General features: G+C 47.0%; 25 non-coding genes and 1 pseudogene across 25 annotated transcripts; all 26 read left to right on the forward strand.

Annotated features, from left to right (window-relative positions):
- The first annotated feature begins 136 nt into the window (after nucleotides 1-136).
- Nucleotides 137-255, forward strand: LOC145145998 (5S ribosomal RNA). Its single transcript, XR_013726947.1, has one exon. It is a non-coding gene; the product is annotated as a 5S ribosomal RNA (ribosomal RNA).
- A 232-nt stretch (nucleotides 256-487) lies between these two features.
- Nucleotides 488-606, forward strand: LOC145152249 (5S ribosomal RNA). The gene has a single exon (XR_013732777.1). It is a non-coding gene; the product is annotated as a 5S ribosomal RNA (ribosomal RNA).
- A 232-nt stretch (nucleotides 607-838) lies between these two features.
- On the forward strand, nucleotides 839-957 carry LOC145149145 (5S ribosomal RNA). Its single transcript, XR_013730002.1, has one exon. It is a non-coding gene; the product is annotated as a 5S ribosomal RNA (ribosomal RNA).
- A 231-nt stretch (nucleotides 958-1,188) lies between these two features.
- On the forward strand, nucleotides 1,189-1,306 carry LOC145151118 (5S ribosomal RNA). Its single transcript, XR_013731909.1, has one exon. It is a non-coding gene; the product is annotated as a 5S ribosomal RNA (ribosomal RNA).
- A 230-nt stretch (nucleotides 1,307-1,536) lies between these two features.
- On the forward strand, nucleotides 1,537-1,655 carry LOC145152250 (5S ribosomal RNA). Its single transcript, XR_013732778.1, has one exon. It is a non-coding gene; the product is annotated as a 5S ribosomal RNA (ribosomal RNA).
- Nucleotides 1,656-1,884: 229 nt separating this feature from the next.
- On the forward strand, nucleotides 1,885-2,003 carry LOC145154984 (5S ribosomal RNA). Its single transcript, XR_013735449.1, has one exon. It is a non-coding gene; the product is annotated as a 5S ribosomal RNA (ribosomal RNA).
- A 229-nt stretch (nucleotides 2,004-2,232) lies between these two features.
- On the forward strand, nucleotides 2,233-2,351 carry LOC145153640 (5S ribosomal RNA). The gene has a single exon (XR_013734138.1). It is a non-coding gene; the product is annotated as a 5S ribosomal RNA (ribosomal RNA).
- A 231-nt stretch (nucleotides 2,352-2,582) lies between these two features.
- Nucleotides 2,583-2,701, forward strand: LOC145149482 (5S ribosomal RNA). Its single transcript, XR_013730348.1, has one exon. It is a non-coding gene; the product is annotated as a 5S ribosomal RNA (ribosomal RNA).
- Nucleotides 2,702-2,931: 230 nt separating this feature from the next.
- On the forward strand, nucleotides 2,932-3,050 carry LOC145147978 (5S ribosomal RNA). The gene has a single exon (XR_013728876.1). It is a non-coding gene; the product is annotated as a 5S ribosomal RNA (ribosomal RNA).
- A 230-nt stretch (nucleotides 3,051-3,280) lies between these two features.
- On the forward strand, nucleotides 3,281-3,399 carry LOC145145999 (5S ribosomal RNA). The gene has a single exon (XR_013726948.1). It is a non-coding gene; the product is annotated as a 5S ribosomal RNA (ribosomal RNA).
- Nucleotides 3,400-3,631: 232 nt separating this feature from the next.
- On the forward strand, nucleotides 3,632-3,750 carry LOC145152251 (5S ribosomal RNA). Its single transcript, XR_013732779.1, has one exon. It is a non-coding gene; the product is annotated as a 5S ribosomal RNA (ribosomal RNA).
- Nucleotides 3,751-3,982: 232 nt separating this feature from the next.
- LOC145149146 (5S ribosomal RNA) lies at nucleotides 3,983-4,101 on the forward strand. The gene has a single exon (XR_013730003.1). It is a non-coding gene; the product is annotated as a 5S ribosomal RNA (ribosomal RNA).
- Nucleotides 4,102-4,332: 231 nt separating this feature from the next.
- On the forward strand, nucleotides 4,333-4,450 carry LOC145151119 (5S ribosomal RNA). Its single transcript, XR_013731910.1, has one exon. It is a non-coding gene; the product is annotated as a 5S ribosomal RNA (ribosomal RNA).
- Nucleotides 4,451-4,680: 230 nt separating this feature from the next.
- Nucleotides 4,681-4,799, forward strand: LOC145152253 (5S ribosomal RNA). The gene has a single exon (XR_013732780.1). It is a non-coding gene; the product is annotated as a 5S ribosomal RNA (ribosomal RNA).
- A 229-nt stretch (nucleotides 4,800-5,028) lies between these two features.
- On the forward strand, nucleotides 5,029-5,147 carry LOC145154985 (5S ribosomal RNA). The gene has a single exon (XR_013735450.1). It is a non-coding gene; the product is annotated as a 5S ribosomal RNA (ribosomal RNA).
- Nucleotides 5,148-5,376: 229 nt separating this feature from the next.
- Nucleotides 5,377-5,495, forward strand: LOC145153641 (5S ribosomal RNA). Its single transcript, XR_013734139.1, has one exon. It is a non-coding gene; the product is annotated as a 5S ribosomal RNA (ribosomal RNA).
- Nucleotides 5,496-5,718: 223 nt separating this feature from the next.
- LOC145153565 (5S ribosomal RNA) lies at nucleotides 5,719-5,837 on the forward strand. Its single transcript, XR_013734066.1, has one exon. It is a non-coding gene; the product is annotated as a 5S ribosomal RNA (ribosomal RNA).
- Nucleotides 5,838-6,067: 230 nt separating this feature from the next.
- On the forward strand, nucleotides 6,068-6,186 carry LOC145137372 (5S ribosomal RNA). The gene has a single exon (XR_013721014.1). It is a non-coding gene; the product is annotated as a 5S ribosomal RNA (ribosomal RNA).
- Nucleotides 6,187-6,416: 230 nt separating this feature from the next.
- LOC145148629 (5S ribosomal RNA) lies at nucleotides 6,417-6,535 on the forward strand. The gene has a single exon (XR_013729505.1). It is a non-coding gene; the product is annotated as a 5S ribosomal RNA (ribosomal RNA).
- Nucleotides 6,536-6,765: 230 nt separating this feature from the next.
- Nucleotides 6,766-6,884, forward strand: LOC145149686 (5S ribosomal RNA). Its single transcript, XR_013730538.1, has one exon. It is a non-coding gene; the product is annotated as a 5S ribosomal RNA (ribosomal RNA).
- A 240-nt stretch (nucleotides 6,885-7,124) lies between these two features.
- LOC145151401 (5S ribosomal RNA) lies at nucleotides 7,125-7,224 on the forward strand (annotated as a pseudogene).
- Nucleotides 7,225-7,529: 305 nt separating this feature from the next.
- LOC145149062 (5S ribosomal RNA) lies at nucleotides 7,530-7,647 on the forward strand. The gene has a single exon (XR_013729923.1). It is a non-coding gene; the product is annotated as a 5S ribosomal RNA (ribosomal RNA).
- Nucleotides 7,648-7,865: 218 nt separating this feature from the next.
- Nucleotides 7,866-7,984, forward strand: LOC145145910 (5S ribosomal RNA). The gene has a single exon (XR_013726861.1). It is a non-coding gene; the product is annotated as a 5S ribosomal RNA (ribosomal RNA).
- A 348-nt stretch (nucleotides 7,985-8,332) lies between these two features.
- LOC145148890 (5S ribosomal RNA) lies at nucleotides 8,333-8,451 on the forward strand. The gene has a single exon (XR_013729754.1). It is a non-coding gene; the product is annotated as a 5S ribosomal RNA (ribosomal RNA).
- A 228-nt stretch (nucleotides 8,452-8,679) lies between these two features.
- On the forward strand, nucleotides 8,680-8,798 carry LOC145145877 (5S ribosomal RNA). Its single transcript, XR_013726830.1, has one exon. It is a non-coding gene; the product is annotated as a 5S ribosomal RNA (ribosomal RNA).
- Nucleotides 8,799-9,027: 229 nt separating this feature from the next.
- LOC145144572 (5S ribosomal RNA) lies at nucleotides 9,028-9,146 on the forward strand. Its single transcript, XR_013725583.1, has one exon. It is a non-coding gene; the product is annotated as a 5S ribosomal RNA (ribosomal RNA).
- The last annotated feature ends 185 nt before the right edge of the window (nucleotides 9,147-9,331 follow it).

Here is a 9,331-nt window from a genome sequence, read left to right on the forward strand (position 1 = left end):
TCCGCTTCATGGTTCATGGTTTTCGTATTTTTGGAACGGAGCCGATCGGTCTCGTGGATCCCACGCCTCGCGTACGAAAACAAAGGAGGTTCTGCGTCTTTTAAGACATAAAAACAATAAGCATGGATAATATTTCGGGTGCGATCATACCAGCACTAATGCACCGAATCCCATCAGAACTCCGTAGTTAAGCGTGCTCGGGCGAGAGTAGTACTAGGATGGGTGACCCCCTGGGAAGTCCTCGTGTTGCACTCCCCTTTTTCGTTGCCCGTTTGCGTTTTTTTTAGATTTTACGTGCTGTTTTTTTTTTTGTTTTTTTTTCTTTCTTGTTGTTTCTATGCTCGGGTGGCCTCCGCTTCATGGTTCATGGTTTTCGTATTTTTGCAACGGAGACGATCGGTCACGTGGGTCCCACGCCTCGCGTACGAAAACAAAGGAGGTTCTGCGTCTTTTAAGACATAAAAGCAATAAGCATGGATAATATTTCGGGTGCGATCATACCAGCACTAATGCACCGGATCCCATCAGAACTCCGCAGTTAAGCGTGCTTGGGCGAGAGTAGTACTAGGATGGGTGACCCCCTGGGAAGTCCTCGTGTTGCACCCCCCTTTTTCGTTGCCCGTTTGCGTTTTTTTAGATTTTACGTGCGGTTTTTTTTTTTGTTTTTTTTTTCTTTCTTGCTATTTCTATGCTCGGGTGGCCTCCGCTTCATGGTTCATGGTTTTCGTATTTTTGGAACGGAGCCGATCGGTCTCGTGGGTCCCACGCCTCGCGTACGAAAACAAAGGAGGTTCTGCGTCTTTTAAGACATAAAAGCAATAAGCATGGATAATATTTCGGGTGCGATCATACCGGCACTAATGCACCGGATCCCATCAGAACTTCGCAGTTAAGTGTGCTTGGGCGAGAGTAGTACTAGGATGGGTTACCCCCTGGGAAGTCCTCATGTTGCACCCCCTTTTTCGTTTGCCCGTTTGCGTTTTTTTTAGATTTTACGTGCGGTTTTTTTTTTGTTTTTTTTTCTTTCTTGCAATTTCTATGCTCGGGTGGCCTCCGTTTCATGGTTGATGGTTTTCGTATTTTTGGAACGGCGCCGATCGGTCACGTGGGTCCCACGCCTCGCGTACGACAACAAAGGAGGTTCTGCGTCTTTTAAGACATAAAAGCAATAACCATGGATAGTATTTCGGGTGCGATCATACCAGCACTAATGCACCAGATCCCATCATAACTCCACAGTTAAGCGTGCTTGAGCGAGAGTAGTACTAGGATGGGTGACCCCTGGGAAGTCCTCGTGTTGCACCCCCCTTTTTTGTTGCCTGTTTGCGTTTTTTTAGATTTTACGTGCGGTTTTTTTTTTGTTTTTTTTTCTTTCTTGCTGTTTCTATGCTCGGGTGGCCTCCGCTTCATGGTTCATGGTTTTCGTATTTTTGGAACGGAGCCGATCGGTCACGTGGGTCCCACGCCGCGCGTACGAAAACAAAGGAGGTTCTGCGTCTTTTAAGACATAAAAGCAATAAGCATGGATAGTATTTCGGGTGCGATCATACCAGCACTAATGCACCGGATCCCATCAGAACTCCGCAGTTAAGCGTGCTTGGGCGAGAGTAGTACTAGGATGGGTGACCCCCTGGGAAGTCCTCGTGTTGCACCCCTTTTTTCGTTGCCCGTTTGCGTTTTTTTAGATTTTACGTGCGGTTTTTTTTTGTTTTTTTGTTCTTTCTTGCTATTTCTATGCTCGGGTGGCCTCCGCTTCATGGTTCATGGTTTTCGTATTTTTGGAACGGAGCCGATCGGTCTCGTGGGTCCCACGCCTCGCGTACGAAAACAAAGGAGGTTCTGCATCTTTTAAGACATAAAAGCAATAAGCATGGATAATATTTCGGGTGCGATCATACCAGCACTAATGCACCGGATCCCATCAGAACTCCGCAGTTAAGCGTGCTTGGGCGAGAGTAGTACTAGGATGGGTGACCCCCTGGGAAGTCCTCGTTTTGCACCCCTTTTTCGTTGCCCGTTTGCGTTTTTTTAGATTTTACGTGCGGTTTTTTTTTTGTTTTTTTTTTCTTTCTTGCTATTTCTATGCTCGGGTGGCCTCCGTTTCATGGTTGATGGTTTTCGTATTTTTGGAACGGCGCCGATCGGTCACGTGGGTCCCACGCCTCGCGTACGAAAACAAAGGAGGTTCTGCGTCTTTTAAGACATAAAAGCAATAACCATGGATAGTATTTCGGGTGCGATCATACCAGCACTAATGCACCGGATCCCATTAGAACTCCGCAGTTAAGCGTGCTTGGGCGAGAGTAGTACTAGGATGGGTGACCCCCTGGGAAGTCCTCGTGTTGCACCCCCCTTTTTCGTTGCCCGTTTGCGTTTTTTTTAGATTTTACGTGCTGTTTTTTTTTGTTTTTTTTTTCTTTCTTGCTGTTTCTATGCTCGGGTGGCCTCCGCTTCATGGTTCATGGTTTTCGTATTTTTGGAACGGAGCCGATCGGTCACGTGGGTCCCACGCCTCGCGTACGAAAACAAAGGAGGTTCTGCGTCTTTTAAGACATAAAAGCAATAAGCATGGATAGTATTTCGGGTGCGATCATACTAACACTAATGCACCGGATCCCATCAGAACTCCACAGTTAAGCGTGCTTGGGCGAGAGTAGTACTAGGATGGGTGACCCCCTGGGAAGTCCTCGTGTTGCTCCCCTTTTTTCGTTGCCCGTTTGCGTTTTTTTAGATTTTACGTGCGGTTTTTTTTTTGTTTTTTTGTTCTTTCTTGCTATTTCTATGCTCGGGTGGCCTCCGCTTCATGGTTCATGGTTTTCGTATTTTTGGAACGGAGCCGATCGGTCACGTGGGTCCCACGCCTCGCGTACGAAAACAAAGGAGGTTCTGCGTCTTTTAAGACATAAAAGCAATAAGCATGGATAGTATTTCGGGTGCGATCATACCAGCACTAATGCACCGGATCCCATCAGAACTCCGCAGTTAAGCGTGCTTGGGCGAGAGTAGTACTAGGATAGGTGACCCCCTGGGAAGTCCTCTTGTTGCACCCCTTTTTTCGTTGCCCGTTTGCGTTTTTTTAGATTTTACGTGCGGTTTTTTTTTTGTTTTTTTTTTCTTTCTTGCTATTTCTATGCTCGGGTGGCCTCCGCTTCATGGTTCATGGTTTTCGTATTTTTGGAACGGAGCCGATCGGTCTCGTGGATCCCACGCCTCGCGTACGAAAACAAAGGAGGTTCTGCGTCTTTTAAGACATAAAAACAATAAGCATGGATAATATTTCGGGTGCGATCATACCAGCACTAATGCACCGAATCCCATCAGAACTCCGTAGTTAAGCGTGCTCGGGCGAGAGTAGTACTAGGATGGGTGACCCCCTGGGAAGTCCTCGTGTTGCACTCCCCTTTTTCGTTGCCCGTTTGCGTTTTTTTTAGATTTTACGTGCTGTTTTTTTTTTTGTTTTTTTTTCTTTCTTGTTGTTTCTATGCTCGGGTGGCCTCCGCTTCATGGTTCATGGTTTTCGTATTTTTGCAACGGAGACGATCGGTCACGTGGGTCCCACGCCTCGCGTACGAAAACAAAGGAGGTTCTGCGTCTTTTAAGACATAAAAGCAATAAGCATGGATAATATTTCGGGTGCGATCATACCAGCACTAATGCACCGGATCCCATCAGAACTCCGCAGTTAAGCGTGCTTGGGCGAGAGTAGTACTAGGATGGGTGACCCCCTGGGAAGTCCTCGTGTTGCACCCCCCTTTTTCGTTGCCCGTTTGCGTTTTTTTAGATTTTACGTGCGGTTTTTTTTTTTGTTTTTTTTTTCTTTCTTGCTATTTCTATGCTCGGGTGGCCTCCGCTTCATGGTTCATGGTTTTCGTATTTTTGGAACGGAGCCGATCGGTCTCGTGGGTCCCACGCCTCGCGTACGAAAACAAAGGAGGTTCTGCGTCTTTTAAGACATAAAAGCAATAAGCATGGATAATATTTCGGGTGCGATCATACCGGCACTAATGCACCGGATCCCATCAGAACTTCGCAGTTAAGTGTGCTTGGGCGAGAGTAGTACTAGGATGGGTTACCCCCTGGGAAGTCCTCATGTTGCACCCCCTTTTTCGTTTGCCCGTTTGCGTTTTTTTTAGATTTTACGTGCGGTTTTTTTTTTGTTTTTTTTTCTTTCTTGCAATTTCTATGCTCGGGTGGCCTCCGTTTCATGGTTGATGGTTTTCGTATTTTTGGAACGGCGCCGATCGGTCACGTGGGTCCCACGCCTCGCGTACGACAACAAAGGAGGTTCTGCGTCTTTTAAGACATAAAAGCAATAACCATGGATAGTATTTCGGGTGCGATCATACCAGCACTAATGCACCAGATCCCATCATAACTCCACAGTTAAGCGTGCTTGAGCGAGAGTAGTACTAGGATGGGTGACCCCTGGGAAGTCCTCGTGTTGCACCCCCCTTTTTTGTTGCCTGTTTGCGTTTTTTTAGATTTTACGTGCGGTTTTTTTTTTGTTTTTTTTTCTTTCTTGCTGTTTCTATGCTCGGGTGGCCTCCGCTTCATGGTTCATGGTTTTCGTATTTTTGGAACGGAGCCGATCGGTCACGTGGGTCCCACGCCGCGCGTACGAAAACAAAGGAGGTTCTGCGTCTTTTAAGACATAAAAGCAATAAGCATGGATAGTATTTCGGGTGCGATCATACCAGCACTAATGCACCGGATCCCATCAGAACTCCGCAGTTAAGCGTGCTTGGGCGAGAGTAGTACTAGGATGGGTGACCCCCTGGGAAGTCCTCGTGTTGCACCCCTTTTTTCGTTGCCCGTTTGCGTTTTTTTAGATTTTACGTGCGGTTTTTTTTTGTTTTTTTGTTCTTTCTTGCTATTTCTATGCTCGGGTGGCCTCCGCTTCATGGTTCATGGTTTTCGTATTTTTGGAACGGAGCCGATCGGTCTCGTGGGTCCCACGCCTCGCGTACGAAAACAAAGGAGGTTCTGCATCTTTTAAGACATAAAAGCAATAAGCATGGATAATATTTCGGGTGCGATCATACCAGCACTAATGCACCGGATCCCATCAGAACTCCGCAGTTAAGCGTGCTTGGGCGAGAGTAGTACTAGGATGGGTGACCCCCTGGGAAGTCCTCGTTTTGCACCCCTTTTTCGTTGCCCGTTTGCGTTTTTTTAGATTTTACGTGCGGTTTTTTTTTTGTTTTTTTTTTCTTTCTTGCTATTTCTATGCTCGGGTGGCCTCCGTTTCATGGTTGATGGTTTTCGTATTTTTGGAACGGCGCCGATCGGTCACGTGGGTCCCACGCCTCGCGTACGAAAACAAAGGAGGTTCTGCGTCTTTTAAGACATAAAAGCAATAACCATGGATAGTATTTCGGGTGCGATCATACCAGCACTAATGCACCGGATCCCATTAGAACTCCGCAGTTAAGCGTGCTTGGGCGAGAGTAGTACTAGGATGGGTGACCCCCTGGGAAGTCCTCGTGTTGCACCCCCCTTTTTCGTTGTCCGTTTGCGTTTTTTTTAGATTTTACGTGCTGTTTTTTTTTTTTTTTTCTTGCTATTTCTATTCTCGGGTGGCCTCCGCTTCATGGTTCATGGTTTTCGTATTTTTGGAACGGAGCCGATCGGTCACGTGGGTCCCACGCCTCGCGTACGAAAACAAAGGAGGTTCTGCGTCTTTTAAGACATAAAAGCAATAAGCATGGATAGTATTTCGGGTGCGATCATACCAGCACTAATGCACCGGATCCCATCAGAACTCCGCAGCTAAGCGTGCTTGGGCGAGAGTAGTACTAGGATGGGTGACCCCCTGGGAAGTCCTCGTGTTGCACCCCTTTTTTCGTTGCCCGTTTGCGTTTTTTTAGATTTTACGTGCGGTTTTTTTTTTGTTTTTTTTTTCTTTCTTACTACTTCTATGCTCGGGTGGCCTCCGCTTCATCGTTAATGGTTTTCGTATTTTTGGAACGGAGCCGATCGGTCTCGTGGGTCCCACGCCTCGCGTACGAAAACAAAGGAGGTTCTGCGTCTTTTAAGACATAAAAGCAATAAGCATGGATAATATTTCGGGTGCGATCATACCAGCACTAATGCACCGGATCCCATCAGAACTCCGCAGTTAAGCGTGCTTGGGCGAGAGTAGTACTAGGATGGGTGACCCCCTGGAAAGTCCTCGTGTTGCACCCCCCTTTTTCGTTTGCCCGTTTGCGTTTTTTTAGATTTTACGTGCGGTTTTTTTTTGTTTTTTTTTCTTTCTTGCTGTTTCTATGCTCGGGTGGCATCCGTTTCATGGTTGATGGTTTTCGTATTTTTGGAACGGAGACGATCGGTCACGTGGGTCCCACGCCTCGCGTACGAAAACAAAGGAGGTTCTGCGTCTTTTAAGACATAAAAGCAATAATCATGAATAGTATTTCGGGTGCGATCATACCAGCACTAATGCACCGGATCCAATCAGAACTACGCAGTTAAGCGTGCTTGGGCGAGAGTAGTACTAGGATGGGTGACCCCCTGGGAAGTCCTCGTGTTGCACCCCCCTTTTTCGTTTGCCCGTTTGCGTTTTTTTAGATTTTACGTGCGGTTTTTTTTGTTTTTTTTTTCTTTCTTGCTGTTTCTATGCTCGGGTGGCCTCCGTTTCATGGTTGATGGTTTTCGTATTTTTTGAACGGAGCCGATCGGTCACGTGGGTCCCACGCCTCGCGTACGAAAACAAAGGAGGTTCTGCGTCTTTTAAGACATAAAAGCAATAAACATGGATAGTATTTCGGGTGCGATCATACCAGCACTAATGCACCGGATTCCATTACAACTCCTTAGTTAAGCGTGCTTGGGCGAGAGTAGTACTAGGATGGGTGACCCCCTGGGAAGTCCTCGTGTTGCACCCCCCTTTTTCGTTGCCCGTTTGCGTTTTTTTAGATTTTACGTGCGGTTTTTTTTTGTTTTTTTTTTTCTTTTTCGCTATTTCTATGCTCGGGTGGCCTCCGCTTCATTGTTCATGGTTTTCGTATTTTTGGAACGGAGCCGATCGGACACGTGGGTCCCACGCCTCGCGTACGAAAACAAAGGTGGTTCTGCGTCTTTTAAGACATAAAAGCAATAAGCATGGATAGTATTTCGGGTGCGATCATACCAGCACTAATGCACCGGATCCCATCAGAACTCCGCAGTTAAGCGTGCTTGGGCGAGAGTAGTACTAGGATGGGTGACCCCCTGGGAAGTCCTCTCCGCAGTTAAGCGTGCTTGGGCGAGAGTAGTACTAGGATGGGTGACCCCCTGGGAAGTCCTCGTGTTGCACCCCCCTTTTTCGTTTGCCCGTTTGCGTTATTTTAGATTTTACGTGCGGTTTTTTTTTTGTTTTTTTTTTCTTTCTTGCTGTTTGTATGCTCGGGTGGCATCCGTTTCATGGTTCATGGTTTTCGTATTTTTGGAACGGAGCCGATCGGTCACGTGGGTCCCACGCATCGCGTACGAAAACAAAGGAGGTTCTGCGTCTTTTAAGACATAAAAGCAATAAGCATGGATAGTATTTCGGGTGCGATAATACCAGCACTAATGCACCGGATCCCATCAGAACTCCTTAGTTAAGCGTGCTTGGGCGAGAGTAGTACTAGGATGGGTGACCCCTGGGAAGTCCTCGTGTTGCACCCCCTTTTTCGTTGCCCGTTTGCGTTTTTTTAGATTTTACGTGCGGTTTTTTTTTGTTTTTTGCTATTTCTATGCTCGGGTGGCCTCCGCTTCATGGTTCATGGTTTTCGTATTTTTGGAACGGAGCCGATCGGTCACGTGGGTCCCACGCCTCGCGTACGAAAACAAAGGAGGTTCTGCGTCTTTTAAGACATAAAAGCAATAACCATGGATAGTATTTCGGGTGCGATCATACCAGCACTAATGCACCGGATCCCATCAGAACTCCGCAGTTAAGCGTGCTTGGGCGAGAGTAGAACTAGGATGGGTGACCCCCTGGGAAGTCCTCGTGTTGCACCCCTTTTTTCGTTGCCCGTTTGCGTTTTTTTTGATTTTACGTGCGGTTTTTTTAAGCGTGCTTGGGCGAGAGTAGTACTAGGATGGGTGACCCCCTGGGAAGTCCTCGTGTTGCACCCCCCTTTTTCGTTTGCCCGTTTGCGTTTTTTTTTATTTTACGTGCGGTTTTTTTTTTGTTTTTTTTTTCTTTCTTGCTGTTTCTATGCTCGGGTGGCATCCGTTTCATGGTTGATGGTTTTCATATTTTTGGAACGGAGCCGATCGGTCACGTGGGTCCCACGCCTCGCGTACGAAAACAAAGGAGGTTCTGCGTCTTTTAAGACATAAAAGCAATAAACATTGATAGTATTTCGGGTGCGATCATACCAGCACTAATGCACCGGATCCCATTAGAACTCCTTAGTTAAGCGTGATTGGGCGAGAGTAGTACTAGGATGGGTGACCCCCTGGGAAGTCCTCGTGTTGCACCCCCCTTTTTCGTTGCACGTTTGCGTTTTTTTAGATTTTACGTGCGGTTTTTTTTTGTTTTTTTTCTTTTTCGCTATTTCTATGCTCGGGTGGCCTCCGCTTCATGGTTCATGGTTTTCGTATTTTTGGAACGGAGCCGATCGGTCACGTGGGTCCCACGCCTCGCGTACGAAAACAAAGGAGGTTCTGCGTCTTTTAAGACATAAAAGCAATAAGCATGGATAGTATTTCGGGTGCGATCATACGAGCACTAATGCACCGGATCCCATCAGAACTCCGCAGTTAAGCGTGCTTGGGCGAGAGTAGTACTAGGATGGGTGACCCCCTGGGAAGTGCTCGTGTTGCACCCCCCTTTTTCGTTGCCCGTTTGCGTTTTTTTTAGATTTTACGTGCGGTTTTTTTTTGTTTTTTTTCTTTTTCGCTATTTCTATGCTCGGGTGGCCTCCGCTTCATGGTTCATGGTTTTCGTATTTTTGGAACGGAGCCGATCGGTCACGTGGGTCCCACGCCTCGCGTACGAAAACAAAGGAGGTTCTGCGTCTTTTAAGACATAAAAGCAATAAGCATGGATAGTATTTTGGGTGCGATCATACAAGCACTAATGCACCGGATCCCATCAGAACTCCGCAGTTAAGCGTGCTTGGGCGAGAGTAGTACTAGGATGGGTGACCCCCTGGGAAGTCCTCGTGTTGCACCCCCCTTTTTCGTTGCCCGTTTGCGTTTTTTTTAGATTTTACGTGCGGTTTTTTTTTTGTTTTTTTTTCTTGCTATTTCTATGCTCGGGTGGCCTCCGCTTCATGGTTCATGGTTTTCGTATTTTTTGAACGGAGCCGATCGGTCACGTGGGTCCCACGCCTCGCGTACGAAAACAAAGGAGGTTCTG

Source organism: Lactuca virosa, chromosome 1, assembly GCF_052849685.1.
Source record: "Lactuca virosa cultivar CGN04683 chromosome 1, Lactuca_virosa_CGN04683_v6, whole genome shotgun sequence".
NCBI classification, from domain to species: domain Eukaryota; kingdom Viridiplantae; phylum Streptophyta; class Magnoliopsida; order Asterales; family Asteraceae; genus Lactuca; species Lactuca virosa.